The sequence below is a fragment of the Gracilinanus agilis genome, chromosome 4 (genome assembly GCF_016433145.1).
Source record: "Gracilinanus agilis isolate LMUSP501 chromosome 4, AgileGrace, whole genome shotgun sequence".
Lineage (NCBI taxonomy): Eukaryota > Metazoa > Chordata > Mammalia > Didelphimorphia > Didelphidae > Gracilinanus > Gracilinanus agilis.
The window spans coordinates 52305755-52322761 of NC_058133.1; positions in this window are offsets into that span (position 1 = coordinate 52305755).

The following is a 17007-nucleotide window of genomic DNA, read 5'->3' on the forward strand; positions in this document are numbered from 1 at the left end:
TTTATAATGCTTAACGTTTCCAGTTTTCTTCCACCTTATTACCTCCCATGATCTCTACAAACCAGTAAATGATTACTTTATAGTTCATTTTAGACAATCTTCCATTTCATAACCTTGGGTATCTTTACTGACTGTCCCCTTTGCCTTCAATGCTCTTCCTTTTCATCTATGTGGTCTACCTTAACTGACTTCTTTCAGATTTCAGCTAAAGTTCCATCTTCTTTTATTTTTTTTAATTTTTTTTTTTAGAAAAAATTTTCCCATGGTTCCATGATTCATATTCTTACTCTCTCCCCCCAAGCCCCCAACCCCATCCTCCTGTAGTTGATGCACATTTCCACTGGTTTCTTCATGTGTCATTGATCAAGACCTATTTCCATATTATTGATAGTTGTACTAGGGTGGTTGTTTAGCATTTACATCCCAAATCATGTCCACATCAACCCATGTGTTTAAGCACATGTTTTTCTTCTGTGTTCCCATTCCTGTATTTCTTCCTCTGAATGTGGGTAGCATTCTTTTCCATAAATCCCTCAGAATTGTCCTGGATCATTGTATTGCTGCTAGTACAGACATCCATTACATTCGATTTTACCACACTGTTTCAGCCTCTGTGTACAATGTTCTCCTGGTTCTGCTCCTTTCACTCTGCATCAATTCTTGGAGGTCATTCCAGTTCACATGGAATTCCTCCAGTTTGTTATTCCTTTGAGCACAGTAAATATTCCATCACCAACAGATACACATTTTGTTCAGCCATTCCCTAATTGATAGGCATACCCTTGTTTTCCAGTTTTTTGCTACCATAAAGAGCACAGCTATAAATATTTTGGTACAAGTCTGTTTATCTATGATCTCTTTGGGGTACAAACACATCAATGGTATGGCTGGATCAAAGGGCAGGAAATCTTTTAAGTCTCTTTGGGCATAGTTCCAAATTGCCATTCAGAATGGTTGAATCAATTCACAACTCCACCAGCAGTGCATTAATGTCCGTATTTTACCACATCCCCTCCAACATTCATTACTCTCCCCTGATATCATTTTAGCCAGTCTGCTAGGTGTGAGGTGATACCTCAGAGTAGTTTTGATTTGCATCTCTCTAATTATTAGAGATTTAGAACACTTTCTCATGTGCTTACTGATACTTTTGATTTCTTTATCTGAAAATTGTCTATTCATGTCCCTTGCCCATTTATCGATTGGGGAATGGCTTGATTTTTTGTACAATTGATTTAGCTCCCTGTATATTTGAGTAATTAGACCTCTGTCAGAGTTTTTTATTATAAAGATTTTTTTCCCAGTTTGTTGTTTCCCTTCTGAGTTTGGTTGCATTGTTTTTGTTTGTACAAAAACTTTTAAATTTAATGTAATCAAAATTATTTATTTTACGTTTTGTAATTTTTTCTAACTCTTGCTTGGTCTTAAAATCTTTCCTTTCCCAGAGATCTGACAAGTATACTATTCTATGTTCACTTACTTACTTAATGTTTCCTTCTTTATAGTCAAGTCTTTCACCCATTCTGAATTTATCTTGGTGTAGGGTGTGAGATGTTGATCTAAACCTAATCTCTCCCATATTGTTTTCCAATTTTCCCAGCAGTTTTTGTCAAATAGTGGATTTTTGTCCCAAAAGTTGGGCTCTTGGGGTTTATCATAGACTGTCTTGCTGACATCGCAAGTCTATTCCACTGATTGTCCCTTTTGTCTCTTAGCCAGTACCATATTGTTTTGATGACCACTGCTTTATAGTATAGTTTAATACCTGGTACTACTAGGCCACCTTCCTTCATGTTTTTTTTTTCATTATTTCCCTTGATATTCTTGATCTTGTGTTCTTCCAAATGAAATTTGTTATAGCTTTTTCTAATTTTGTAAAAAAAGGTTCTTGGTATTTTAATTGGTATGGCACTAACTAAGTAAATTAATTTGAGTAGAATTAATTCAAATAGTAAAGGCTACTTAAAAGTGAATGGGCATCCTTAGGTTGTCAGTAAATTAATCTTTCCAAAACATGAGTTAAGTGCATAGTATAGTAATAATAATTGCCTGAATTAAGAATTGTGCTAAAGAGTTCAAAGGTAAAAACATGAAATCTGCCCTTACAAAGCTCATATTCTAATCAATAGCAGCTTTTCTTCTCCTGACTACCTTCAAAATCTCGCTGGATAACCATTCATTGGGTAGTTAATGTAGGGAGAATTTGTTTAGAGAATGCTTATATTTAGTTTTTCTGCCAATTAAAGTTTTTGCAAGTAAATTCTTTGTTCATATATGATTTGGATTAGATAACTGACTAGGCCCTGACCAACTCTGATTTTTTTTTGTTTGTTATAGAGCACTGAAATCAAAAATCTTAAGATAAAATTTGTTCAATAGGGAAAAGGCAGTCACAGTATGGCATTAAAGAGAATGGGAGACCCAAATAGCTCTTAATGTTTAAAAGAAGCTCAAAAGACTATCACTAGCCCTTTGCTTTCATAATTATTCATATTTTAGATATGAAACAACTGAAGGCCATGTAGGTTAATTAATTGCCCCTAGTCAGAAATCTAAAAAAAGAAGTAGAATACAGACTATAACCAAGTTTTCCTGATTCCCATAGCAGTATTATTTAATGACAAATGTCCCTAGGCAGTACAATTCCATCTGAATCTGCATTGAAGAGGACTAAACTTGCTTTTAAGAAAATTATGAAATAGTCAGTTTTGGAAGTGTTTCCTTACATTGTCTTGTTTTCCTCATGCTAACCCCCTTCTTTTATTAACCAAACTTCCTTGTGTAACTCTAAAATGAGGCCTAGACTCTATGATATCACACTTTTTATCTTTTATTGGTCTCTTTATTATGATCTTGTGACCCAAAGGTATGAATCAATAGGTGAATATTTTGGAAACTATGCAATAAATTAGGAAGTGGGGAACATTGTGACTGTCTTTTGGAACTCTTTAAATAAATTTGGAAGGTATGAGCATTGGACCACTTTCCTAAATTATGACAATACTTTCATGAAAGTATTAAATCAGTGGCATTTAGACTATTTACTATTCAAAACTATAATTATCCCAATAACCATATCACCCTAATCCACAATTCATTATCTATTTATCTCTCTGTTTATCAATCTATCTATCTACCTATCTATCAATTGGCATGAGTTTTTTCTTAGAGTTTTTGTTTTTTTGTATAACTGAGGGAGAGTCTGGTTTTAAATCTCATTTCTAATACCTATTATTCTTGTAATCCTACAAGGAAAAATACACTTATTCTCTAGGAAATTTTTCATAAAAATACATTGGAGAGAAAATATTAACTTCAGTTCGTAAAGGAAGTTATTCTATTTAATTGTTCACTATACAAATGAAATGACAGATTTAATCCCTCTCTCTTTCCATCTTCTCTTTCTCTGTCTCTCTCCTTCTGTTTATCTCTGCTTCTATCCTTATGCCTATCCCAATCTCTTCTATTAAGTGTTAGACTCTAAGATGCTCCTTTTTGTAGTTATGTGACTTTGGACAAATTATTTAACTTCCTCGCATTCCTCTTTAACCTTACTTGTCTATAAAGTAGAGATATTAATACCTGAAAGTAATTCTTGAAAAACTTGTTGCCAGGATATTTAGGATGGAGGAAGGATAAACCTTTTTATACATTCATTTTCTTATTGGTTAATCTATTTATTTATTTATCCATTAATTTACTCATTTTAAAATTTATTTGCTTCTATCCAAATCTGTACTTTTTAAATTTAGGGATATTTCATCATGGAAAATTCCTAAACTTATGCATATAGGCAACTCAATTATAATTTATTGTTTTACAGAATCATTTGAAGTATTGGGATTTCAAATATTTTCCCAAGGCCATATTGCTAGTATGTGTCATGGGCTAGTATGTGTTGTAACATAATATTTGATATCTGATATTTTGTATCTGGATGTACGTGATATTGATATCCCTAATTTCAAAGCCTCCATTAAATTAAGCTATAATTTAAAGGAGTAGAGGAAGGTATTCTCTAATTACAAAAATTATGAGTAGAATTCAGTGGACTTTTATTCTTAAAAATTCAAAAGGACTATCAATAAATCAATCATTCAACAGGCATATATTAAATATTTTGTGTCAGGCATTATATTTTAAAACATGTACAAGATTGTTGAGATGTCAGTGGATTAAATTTCATGTTAAAAAACTCACAAATTTCAATTAGTCACAAGATAATTATTATAGTTATGACATAATTATAAAAAAATAACACCTTAGGCTTCCCAAATGTGGCCCTTCAGAACAATGTGTTGATGAGCCCATATCTGGGACACAGTATTCAGTTGTGTCATATTCAAACTATGGGAGTCGTGAGTCTCACCTTGATTGACAGGTGAAGACAGTTGGAGACATCGGAATGTTCCCAGATGCCATGAGGACAAGAAGAAAGGCAGTTGGCCAGAGTATATAAATACCCTAACAGCCATCTGACAGGGCCCTTGGATTTGACCCTTGGCCTGGAACCCTAAATTAGGGGTGGCTTGTTTTAGGATGCCCTACTTGCCTACAGAAACTAAAACCACAATGTCCACCCACCAAACCCACCCTTCCTCTCAAAGCCCTAAGGGAAATTCAGGAAAAATAGCAGGGATGTAATATGGAGAGTTCAGGGAGAGGTCCAGAGAAATCAGCTAAGTCCAAATGCCCCAAAAGACAGAGAAACACAGGCCAAGGCAGAGCCAAAAGCAAAGCCAATAAACAAAGCCAAAGCCAGAAGGCAAAAGCCCATCAGCTGAAACTTCAGCACTATTTATAGCCTCAGGCTCCAACTGCTTTTCTGAAAATTCTAAAACCCTAACTGCCAGAGCTGCTTACAGTTGAACTTGCAAGAGCCAAAGGCTTCTGCTAGCAACGCTGCATTACAACTCTCAATGCAGATCAAAATAGACCATTCTTTACTTCATTTCCTATATGAATTTCCTCTCTAGTATAAGTGACATACGTCTTCTTTCTCAACCCAACAAAAGTGGGAAAATGCGTTGCATGATAACACATGGACAAACAATATCATGTTACCTGCTGTCCTGGGGAAAGGAGAGAGAGAGAACATGAATCACAAAGTGTCAGGAAGCAATTATTAAAAATTTTATCAACATGTAATAGGGAAAAATTTAATGAATTAAAATATAATATATGCTTATCAGTTAGTGATTCAATCTAGCTGATCTTTAATGTCCTTTGCAATATTAAGATACTATGGTTCTAGGAAAACCAATTGTAAACTCATCAAGCCAAAGACTAAGATAACTAGGTAGCAGAGTAAATAGAGTTCTGGACATGGAGTCAAGAAAAATAGTTTTGAACAGTGATGGGCAAACTTTTTAAAGAGGGGGCCAAAGGAAAGGAAATGCTCATTTGTCAGTCTGTTTCTAAGGCAACTCTTTTGAAGTTTCATTGTATTGTATTCTACTCACTGTATTCTTCAGATTAGGAATAATGTCCCGCAGCTGGACAGAACATTTCAGGGCACCGCATCTGGCCTACAGGGCGTAGTTTGCCCATCATTGGTTTAGAATAGTGATTCCCAAAGTGGACGCTACCACCTCCTGGTGGGTGCTGTGCAGAGATCCAGAAGAGCGGTGATGGCCACAGGTGCATTTATCTTTCCTATTAATTGCTATTAAAATTTTTCTAAAAATTAATTTCCAGGGGGCTAAGTAATAGTTTTTCTGGAAAGGGGGCAGTAGGCCAAAAAAGTTTGGGAACCACTGGTTTAGAACATGCTTAGATATTTTAGGTCCTCTAATTTCTTTATGCCTCAGATTCTCCATTTGAAAAATTGAGATAATAGCATTAATTTTATTTGTTATCATTATTATTATCAGCAGCATCTGCTTATTTTATATCACTTTAAAAGGTTTTGAAGACACTTTACTTTTGTGAATGCACAATACTTTTTTTTTAAAGGTGAAATTGAGGACAGAAGAGAGAAAACCTGTTTCTTATTTCTCAGATGTCTATCCTGATGGAAATTCTGAGTCATTTTTGTCTTGCTGTAAAAAACATACATAGCTGAACATCACCAAATTCAGTAACCACGATACTGAACACAAGTGCCAAAGACACAAGGCCTCTTGTACGTATGTTCAATCTGTGTTTGCCAGCTTACAACTTTGCCATCTTTGGTCTAGTGCCACCCATCTTCCTTGCACATTTCTTCCCAGCTCAGACCTTCTGCTGGATCCCTTTTTGCCTATTTGAGTGCACATTTTTTCTTTTGTATACATTTGTATAAAGTCAGTAAAAGGGAAATGAATTCATCCCACCAGGGCCAGGCTCTAAATATCTTTAATTTTTCTTTATTCCCTTCTGTTATCAGCATCAGTGCATTCTGTACCTCTATGCTAAGATACAATTTTCCATCTTTGAAAAAAGAAGCTTAGTTTATTTTTTTTCCAAGATAACTGGTGGCTTTTAAAAAATGAAAAAGAAGGATTAAATGAAAGCAATCATACAGCTGGGTTTACAAGCATGAGTTACTTACAAAGACTGTAAATCTCCCCCCTGAAAAAAAAAAAACAAAACTTCTTTTCTATCTGATATTTGCGTTGACTCAATTCCAACATATATTAAGTAATGGATTAACTGTTTCCAGGATAAATGATGAAAATAATTATATTCCATCATAGCTTACACGCAATAGGGGTTTATAGGAGTAAACTTAGTGTCTACATTGGGCTCCAATTGATTTCCACAGCCCTTTTGTGACTTTTATTATTTTCATATGTTTTGTCTATTTCTTCCTTTTTACATTCAGATAATTGTTCCACAAAGCCAAATTACTATGTAAATATTACTATATATAGTAACTAAGCATTACCTTATTCAGTTAATACATATGCGTCCCACAATATGTGAGGCATAGTTTGTAAAGTGTTAGGCCTTGGAGTGAGAAATGAAAGAGTCCAGAAAACAAGATGAATGTCAATCTAATGAATGTAAGACCAGCTTTCAGGAAAAGTCGCTTGTTATTTCTCATTCCATCCTTTTCATCTCTTTTTCTTATGTTGTTTATTTACATGTGAAACTTGAAAAAAATAAAACTATATTTTGTCTAACCTCATATTATAAAAGAGAATTCCAAACCTCCTAAACTTCTTAATTCAATATTTAAAATTCAAAAAATAAATCTGACATTCTTTGATGAAAGGATAATCTCTACCCATACACTTCCATGGCCATGCTCCAAATCTAGACATCCATCTTGAGGTTGTTTTTGTTTGTTTGTTTGTTTGTTGTTTGTTTTGTTTTGTTTTGGGCTTTTGCCTGTTTATTGATTTTTTCATGCATAAATTAATGAATTCATCAGCACTATCAAAGGTAGTTTCAATTGATCTGAAAAAGACTAGAGATAAAGAAATATTTATTTATAAATATATCACTAAACACATCTAGGAAATTTACTATAATAGCACTTAAGGAAAAAAACAACCTTTCTCAAAGTATTATTTGAATATACTAAAGGTTTCTGGATGACTTTATTGCATATTGTGTGCCATATCAAGTTGTAAGGTCCTTGAGAGCTAGGACTATCTTTTCTGTGTATCTTCTGTGATTAGTACAATGTCTAGCACACAATAGGCCCTTAATAATTGATTTTTGTCTGACTAGTAAGTGCCAAACGACAGGCATGTACTCAGATCCTTTGACTCCAGGGCCAAGGGTCTTTCTGTTATATAATAACTTTATAACCAACTATGTCCATATTTTAGAATTTGAGAGTGAATATCCAATAAATTTGACAACTTTAAAGCACCTCTTTTGTAAGGGCAAAAATTAAAAGGGATCTTGATAGGTCTTTGGTGGAGTGATTTCTCTTGATGGATATGGATAGCATCTTCCATTTGATCAGTATTTGTTCTATTAATAATGATTAATACAATGACATGTGCCTAGAGATTTTCATGTGTTTCTCCAGTTTCTTCCTCTATTTCCTATAAGGCTATGAAGCAAATTAGCTAAATCTGGAAAATGAATTCTCAGGGACTGACAAGAAAGGGAGGAAATACCTCATATTTATTATAGCATACTGAGGTTTTCAGTAAGAAATTTACAAAGTTTGAAGAGGTAGAGGAAAGGGGATAATTGATGCCATGGACACAATCTTTCCCTTGGAGCTAGAAAAGGATAAATAAGACTCTAGCCCTTGCCTTCCCTGCCAGACAAGTATATATAAGCTAAAACCTGGCATCTGAAGTGGAGGTAACAGGTCTTCTAAAAAAGACAACACAAGCCTTCAAAAATACATGTACTTGGGGCAGCTGGGTAGCTCAGTGGATTGAGAGCCAGACCTAGAGACAGGAGGTCCTAGGTTCAAATCCGGCCTCAGACACTTCCCAGCTCTGTGACCCTGGGCAAGTCACTTGACCCCCATTGCCTACCCTTACCAATCTTCCACCTATAAGTCAATACACAGAAGTTAAGGGTTTAAAAAAAATTAAAAAAAATACATGTACTCACACTCAGATTGGACGGTTGTAGTATATTATTGATTGATCATGAAAAAAGCCATTCTTTGGAGATAAAGTATTCTACAGTAAGCAACAAGGGTTCTTCTACTTTTCACATTTATCAAGCCAAGAATTTTTAATTACTCTTGTTTTTTGAGAAAGGCTTATAGAGTTGCTACTTCTTCATGCATGACCCAGACTCAAAAAATTCCTGGATATCAAAATTGGAGTGGACTTCCGTGGGCTTTTAGTTCACTTTGAATCTTAACAATCCTTCCTGAAACATTAGCATCAAGCTCTCTAGTGACCAGACAGCTTTTGTTTGATGGCTCCTAGAGAGAAAGAATCCATTACTTCCTAAATTGGTTCATTCCATTAAGCTTTCAATTAAATTCTCCCTATCCAAATAGATATGTCCTCTTCTAGCTAATCTTTTGTAGGTGAATTGCCTCTCTTCTTCACCAAGATCTACTCTTCTCTACTCATATAACCTTACAACAAACTTTATATTCAGAAGCATTCTATGACTGATCCATCTCTAATGAATAATGCTTATTCTCTTTTCAAGAATCAGAAATTTCCAGAATTTCATCCCAATCTCTCCCTTTAACGGAATTCCCCACTGCTCATCTACAAATACTTACTCTCCAGCCAAACTGGACCTTCCTATTCATTCTCTAACTGTTGTTTATTTTTTAATATTTTTGCACAATTGATTTTAAGTAAATAATTGGAAATATATAATAACAATGTTTTCATTCTATCTATTCTAACAATCATTGATACTTTCCAATATGTCAAATAAATATTTTATTTCAATGATAGAATATATTTCAGTGAATAGAGAGCCAGAGCTGGAACTGGAAAGACAGGAATTCAGGTAGTGATTTTGAAATATATTTTGCATGATCTTGGTGAAGCAACTTAAGCCCTCTCAGAAAACTCTCTAAGATTATAAACAAATAAATAATAATAATAAATCTGTATTGGTTGGAATTTTTTCCAGGTTAAATAAAGCAACACAAAATGATATATTTTAAAATTAATACTAAATAATGAAAATTGACATGTGATATAAAACCCAGTGGAAGTGCTAGTTGGCTATGGGAAGGGGTGGGAGGAGGGGAGGGAAATAACATGAATCATGTAACCTTGGGAAAATGTTCTAAATCAATTAAGTAAATAAAAATTTTCAAATGAAAAAAGTTTTAAAAAATTCATATGACAGCAAAAACTACTACTCATTTGATTTTTTAACAGTAACTCCTTGACTTCTGCTATTAATGATAGATACTAGAAAGTAAAGAGGCAGAATTAAATTCCAAGGAGGCAGAATTAAATTCCAAGGTAATAATATAACATGATTAATTATGAAGTTCCTAAAAGAAGGCTTACTACAACTGAAAGCTTTCTGTATGATTTGGGCTATGATTGACCTTTGAAAAAATTCTCATTGTCTATTCATAAATGTGTTTTATGCTCCAGCTTAGTCTGGAGCTAGGATAGGTACTGAAACTATCTAGATCAGAGTGAGAAATGAGTCTGATGGTCCCATGTAAACCTTAGGTAAGGGCATGAGCTATAGAATATAATGTTATTATTGATAAATTTCCCTCACAGGACATTTCAATCTATCCTTATTTGTCATACAGATAATATAAGAATAATAAAATGCATATATCATTTGATTGGTTATATGCCTTCTCATTTTTTTTGCCTACTGACCATACCAAATTTGGGGATATAGTAATATCAATTTTCTGAAAATTTTTCTTATTTTATATATGTTGAGATCTTTATATTTATTTCACATCTAACATGAGTTTTTTCCTGAATTTTTTAGGTTGTGTTTTTTTTCATTGCTATTCTCTTTTATTGTAGACTGGACATTAAGAAACTAGACCAGTTATGGCAAACCTTTTAGAGACTGTGTGCCATGTATTTCCCAAACTGAGTGCCACATGTGTCCCCCTCACCCCACACAAGGGAGGGAGAAAGTAGTTCCATTGGGCTGCTTGGCAGAGGGAGTGGGTGAAGTGAAGAATGCTCTCAGTGGTGATGAAGAGGGGGAGAAGAGTGACCCAGATACTCCTCTCCTCTCCAGTTCTTTCTTGGGTCCTCTCATTGGGTTGCTGAAAAGGACAGGTGAAGCGAAAAAATGTGGTCAGGCAAGGTGAAGAGGGGGAAGGGAAAAGCTCCACCTGAGTCCCTCTATCTTTCTAGCAATAAACTCTGAGGTGAGGGAGCGGCAGTGTACATGTCCACAGAGAACATTCTGAGTCCCATCTTTGGCACACATGCCACAGGCTTACCACCATGGTACTAGATAAAGAGTTATGGTTTCATTCTCAACATAATTGGGAATAGACAATTGAGAAAATGCTACCAGATTTATTATATTTAAGAAGAAGTCTTATTCTTATATCTTTTTCTAATTTCCTCAACCAAAACACTGAGCACCCTGTCTTAGCTGAGTATCACATCAATCTCACTATAGGTTTAGCTACTTTTTTAAAAAATGCTATTTTAATATTTCTAACATACTTCATACTCCAACATTTTTTAAATGATCTTATTATTCTAAAGTGATGTTGCCCTTCAGTGTCAGTTCTCTGTATTGGGCAAGGAGATTAAGTATTGGCTGATGACTGAGGTAGTTCTTTGGCTTTTTTGGTTTCTTCCTTGAGATAATATTTTTATCAATTCAAAATTTTTAATAAGTGAGGATAATGAATCAAAGCATGGATTTTTGTCTTTTTTTTCTTACTAAGAGCAGTCTTACACAGAACAGTTTGAAATTCCTAAAATTGTTTGTGTTCTAATTATTTCTTTTAAATGCCATGATCTATCTGTAGACCAACAACTAATTTATAAATGACTGATATATCAATTTAACATTCATTTCCTTTCTGTTGAAGTATGTGCAATTTTGTTTATCAATATTTTGGTGTTCGCCATTTTTTCTGCATTTTGATCTTTTCAATCTATTTCAATAAGCAGTTAATGAAAATGTACTATGTACAAAGCAATATACTAAGTATTAAAGATACAAAGGGGGAAAAAACTATTCATGACCTCCAGGTGAATACAGTCAATGCATATTATTGTATAAAACCTAATTGTCTTTATGGCAATCCATTTAAGTGTATTATGAACTTAAATGCTCCTGTGGATAATATTATTTCTTTATTTTTAAAATATTTTTTCTAGATTATTTGTTGCTAAAATTTTCAATAAAAGTTATCTGACATTTTGCTATCCATGTTTCCTTCCTTCTTACCTTCCTCCCACTTCCCATTTCCCCAAGAAGGCTATCGATTTCTATGTTCATCATGTAATGAAAAGACACATATCACATACAATAAAGAAAAGTTCATGGAAGAAAAAAAATAAAGAATGGTATGTTTCAGTCCCTATTCAGATTCCCTTAGTTCCTTCTGTGGTGGTAGATATCATTTTTCATCATGAGTCCCATGGAAAAGTCCTGGATCCCTTCATTGTTGATAACAGTGAAGTCATTCATAGTTGATTATCTCACTTTATTGCCAAGAGTGTGTAAGACATAATATTTCTTGTTAATTATATGCATATAATAAAATCAGTTCTACAAGTTCCTGTGATTTTCTTCTCTGATCTCTAAATAGCTTTGATAAATAAATCATTTTGTTCTCATGTCTATTCCTCAAGTAAAACCTTCTAACAACTTATAGGGCAGGGTGTAGAGGGGTTTATTTTTATGGTTGATTTAGAAAATAGATGGATCCTAAGGTTACTTTCAAACTCTAAGATTCTTTGAACTTAAATAATATTACCATCATCAACAGGCATTAAATGGCAGAGAAGAATCAGAACCTACAATTTTAAATTCTAGGTACAACAATGAATGCACTAAATCACTCTGCCCCTAAAATGTATAATATAAAGAAATTATATTCCAAAAACTGCTTTAAGGTCTTGTAAAGCTTTTTCCTCATAACATTGTTGGGAGTTGAGTTTAGAGAGTTTTAATGATTATTAATTGAACCTTACAGAGAGGAGTAGCCCAGGGCAATTTTCCTAAAACAGAAAGCTCCAGAGAAAGGTAAGAGGTAGAAAGGTGAATGTGAGGAGAGAAGAGAAGTGAGGAATGTAATGGAGAGAAAATAAATGGTGGTTAATTTTTTAAAGTAATTATCATTTTTTAAACAAGATCATGAGTACTTTTATGAAACTTAAAATAATTCTAAAAAGGTGCTATCTAAGCAAGCAGACCTTGCTTACCTGTTTTTTAAGGAAAGGAGGAGACAAACAGGACACTTGGTGAAGCAAGGTAAATAGGAAGTTTTTTCAGAACTTTTGGAGGAAACTTTCTATATAAATGCTAGAGCTGAAAGCCCTTGTTGTAAAACCACAGAAAATATGAAATAGCCTCTAGGCATTCTGAACCTCAGAATGTTTTTTTTTAAAGGTGTGATACTGTCATTTATGGACTCAGGGTGATTGAACTAGTAAATGAATACTTCAGAGAGTAAGATCCTACAGGTAAATTGAAACAACTACCATGAGTAGAGAGGTACTACCCACTTCCAACAAGTTTTAAAACATACTGGGAGTGGAGGACAGCAGCCAAGTGGATTTATGAGAGTGTCCAATAGATATTCAGAATTGAATGATGAGGAACAAATCCTGACCTATGAGTTTCTGGGATGTCTGAAAGGGGAATAATGGCAGGAGATTGAAAGGAACTCAATTCTTTATGTTTGGGATACTTTTTTTTCTTTTTTCTTGATAGTATATATGATACATTCTTATGATTGATGCCATGTGAGTCTTTGTGTTCATAAGTATAAGGTTAGGAGAATGGACTCTACAAATAAGAGAGTGGCAGATATCAAAGTTCATGCATCCCTGGATAGAGGGAAATTATCCCAGATCAGTAAAAGGTTCCCAAAGTATATACAGGATGAGTCATTCCCCAATAGAGAGTCAATGGATTTGGATAGTCAGGCCTAATAAATAAATGTAATCCAGCTGCATATGCAATTTAAAAATGTTCCAAATTACAAGTAATTAGGGACATGCAAATTAAATAACAATGTTTAGACCTCATAAAGATGTTTATGGGTAAAGATGGAAAAAAAAGAAAATTACAATTGGTTGGGGAGATGTAGGAAAATAAACTAATACTAATGATTATTGGTAGAGTTAAAAATCAATCCAATGATAGAGGAAAACATGTAATTCAATGGAAAAAGAAACCAAATTATGCATAATCTCTGACCTGGGATACTATTACTAATCCTATACTTCAAAGACATCAGAGATCCATATGGACAGAAATATTTTTGCTGTTCAATTTTTCATAAGTAGTTGGAAACTGAGTGGGAACCCATCAATTGGAAAACTGATGAACACAACTTGGTATACAAATTTAATGGAGTGTTGTTGTGCTTTAAGAAATAACAATGGTTCAGTCAATTGACATTTATTAAGCACCTACACTGTGCAAAGCACTGAGGTTATAAATATAAATAAAATTAAAGATGGTCCCTTTCCTCAAATACACATTACTGTTAAATACAGCTTAATATCAAATATATTTTCACAAAAGGGAACTGAAAAGTAGAAGGGTTAAGGAAAGTACCCAGTGTACAGGCATGAAAAAGAGCTCCAAAGAAATCCCAAAACTGGGTTATTTGACAAATGCAGTGGCTTTATAAAAATCTGGGCAACTAATATGATTTAAGATGCATTTAAATGAGCAGAACTAGAATAATTTAAGCAATAACAATAACATAAAAACAAACAACTTTGAAAAACAAGACTTCTGATCAATAGAGATCAACACATCCACCTAAGACCATTGGTAAAATATGCTAATTATCTGGTAGAGAGGTGATATAAGTGTCAACTTGAAATCTGGAGACCCCAAGTCTGCCCCTGTTCTCTAAGAATTTATCTTGAGGGAAGTCCCAGACTTGCCAGTTTTGGACAGAACAATAGACTTAAAGGTAGACCATATCAGATGCCAAGTGACCTTTTGTAATTGTAGTTTCTCCCATTGTAGCAGGGTCCTCTCCCAGGTAGCCCAGCCTTCAGCCAGACCATTCCCTTTTGTAACCATTATATAACATCAGCCTCTCCCTGATAATCCTATTTTGGGCTTCTCATTTCCTTGTAACCATGGTAATGCCAATTAATCATACTTCCCTGTCTTGGTTCCCCAAAAGGTATATAAGTTCCCCATGTTCTATTGTTCTTTGGAGAAATCATCTAGCACTATGCATTCTCCCAGAGATACCAGAGATGCAGGGTGTGAGCCCTATGAAGTTTTTTGGTGCTGGGTTCTGTGATAGCAGCTGATTACTGCACCTATATTTTTCCTGATTAAAGATTTGTTTTTTTCTGACTACTTTAGTAGTTCTGTATCATTTCCAAGTTGACAAAAATGACCAAAACATGAATTTTTAGATAAAGCCAACATGAGAACTTATTTTACTTAAATATGCATATTTGTTATAAACATTTTTTTTCTTTCCCTCCACTTACTGAGGCAGGTGGCTGAGAGGGAAATAGAGACTCAATGTGTTATAGGGGTACAAATGGTGGAAGCCTGGGTTTGGGAAGGAAATCTTTCTCAAGAATGAGAGGATTCCAAGCTTAGCTTAAAAGTAAAAAGAAAGATTTATTATTAAGATAGGATCAATGGCCAACAAGACAGCATGAGTGGAACAACCCTGGGGGGTTGCCCTCCATAACATGGCAGGGCAACAAGAGTGGAGCAACAGTCAAGGGTTGCTCCCTGCATGTCCGGTTTAGGTTTTTGCATCCTTTTCAAGAGTGTAGACATGACTTCTAGCACTCAGGCTTTCTGGTCCATGGGTGGGGAGGGTCTGTCTGGGATCCTCTGGACTTAGTCTATCAAGGTGAGGCCTGGAGGTGTATCTCTTTTGTCTATCTCAACCTAAAGGACATCCAAGGATAATGGTCTTTGCCCCCAGAGTCAAGGGGGAAGGGAATTTCCCTTCCTGATTAACATAGCCTGCCTGAATTAAGGAGTACAGGGTCCCTGCCATCTCTGCACAATGCCCATGTCAAATGTACTGAAGAAATTATTTTAAAGTAAAATTAATGAAAAGGAAAAGGAAAAAAACAGTTGTCGACATGGAATCTAGAGACCCCAATCTTGTGGTTTAGTGAGATCTGATGAACCCCAAGTTTTAGAAATAGCTTGTAGGTTGGAGACCCCCAAAGCTTGTGCTTGTTCCCTGTTCCCATGAGAATCTTCCCCTAAGGGAATCTCTGGCTAGCAGTTGCAGACTGAATAATGGACCCTAGGGTAAATGCTAAATACCCTTTTGTCTTAGGTTGTCTTCCCCCAAAGACCTGGTCCCAGGAAGACACTCCTGGGCAGGGACCATCCTTTAGTATCCATTGTGTAAGCAGTCCCTTCCTTTACATGTTAACCTCTAGCTATGATTCCTTTCTCAAGCTTGATTGTAAATCCCATCCTTACCAGTACAATGTCAATCATCTCTCCCAGCCCCTGGATCTTCCCAAATGGTATATAAGTTCCCCAATTTCCTTTGTTCCTTGGAGTGGTCATCTAGCGTGGTGTCACTCCCAGGGGGGTCAGGGAACAGAGCGAAGCAGTGTTCAATTCTTGGATTCTGCACAAGGCGCAGCTCTGCAAAAGAGACCAGGTAGCCCTGTTCCCCCTTTCCCTTGATTAAAGAGTGGTTTTATAACTATTTAATAGTTCTGTGTTTTTTATAAGTTAACACAGTCATTGAAGACCTCCTCCCTTTCATTAAATAAATAGAACAGAAGGAAGGACAGAGAATAACAATAAAGCAGGGTAAATCTGAAAATTACATGTTGAATTTTTTTATATATTAAAAAGAAAAGCAAGGTCAAAATAAATGTTCATAGTTTCATGTAAAATGTTTCTTTCCTTTCAGATATATACAGATATAAGTATTTATATGTGTATTTATGAAAAAAATTCATTAAATGTTTGATAACCAGATTTTTAGCCAGTTACTTTACATAAAAATCCAATCTCTAAAACAATTGTTAACATAGAGAGGGGAAGAAACTTGTTCTAACATTGCCATTGGTTCTACAATTTAAAAGAAAAGAAGTTCTTTTTAAAGTCATTATAGTTTAGTGAGATAGCAATTAATTTGGAGTCAAGTCCCAAACCCATGGAGTCAAATTTGGGTTTCAATCCTCTCAACTACACTAGAATAAGAAATGAATTAACCTCTTTGAACTTCCATTTCTTTTGTAAGAGAAGAATAAAAATAGCTATACTACTACTTACCTTAAGTCCCAACTATCCTGTCAGGTATTATGGTAATTGAAATGGAAACAAAGATTGTCTTTTTTTTAAAAGACAATTCATAACTGCAATGAACTTGCATACTATTGGGAGGGAAGAGAATGTACCAAAGGCAGTAGACACTATAACATTGTCATTGGTAAGCATAATACATTACTTAAACTGACAAAGAGAAATTTGTGAAGG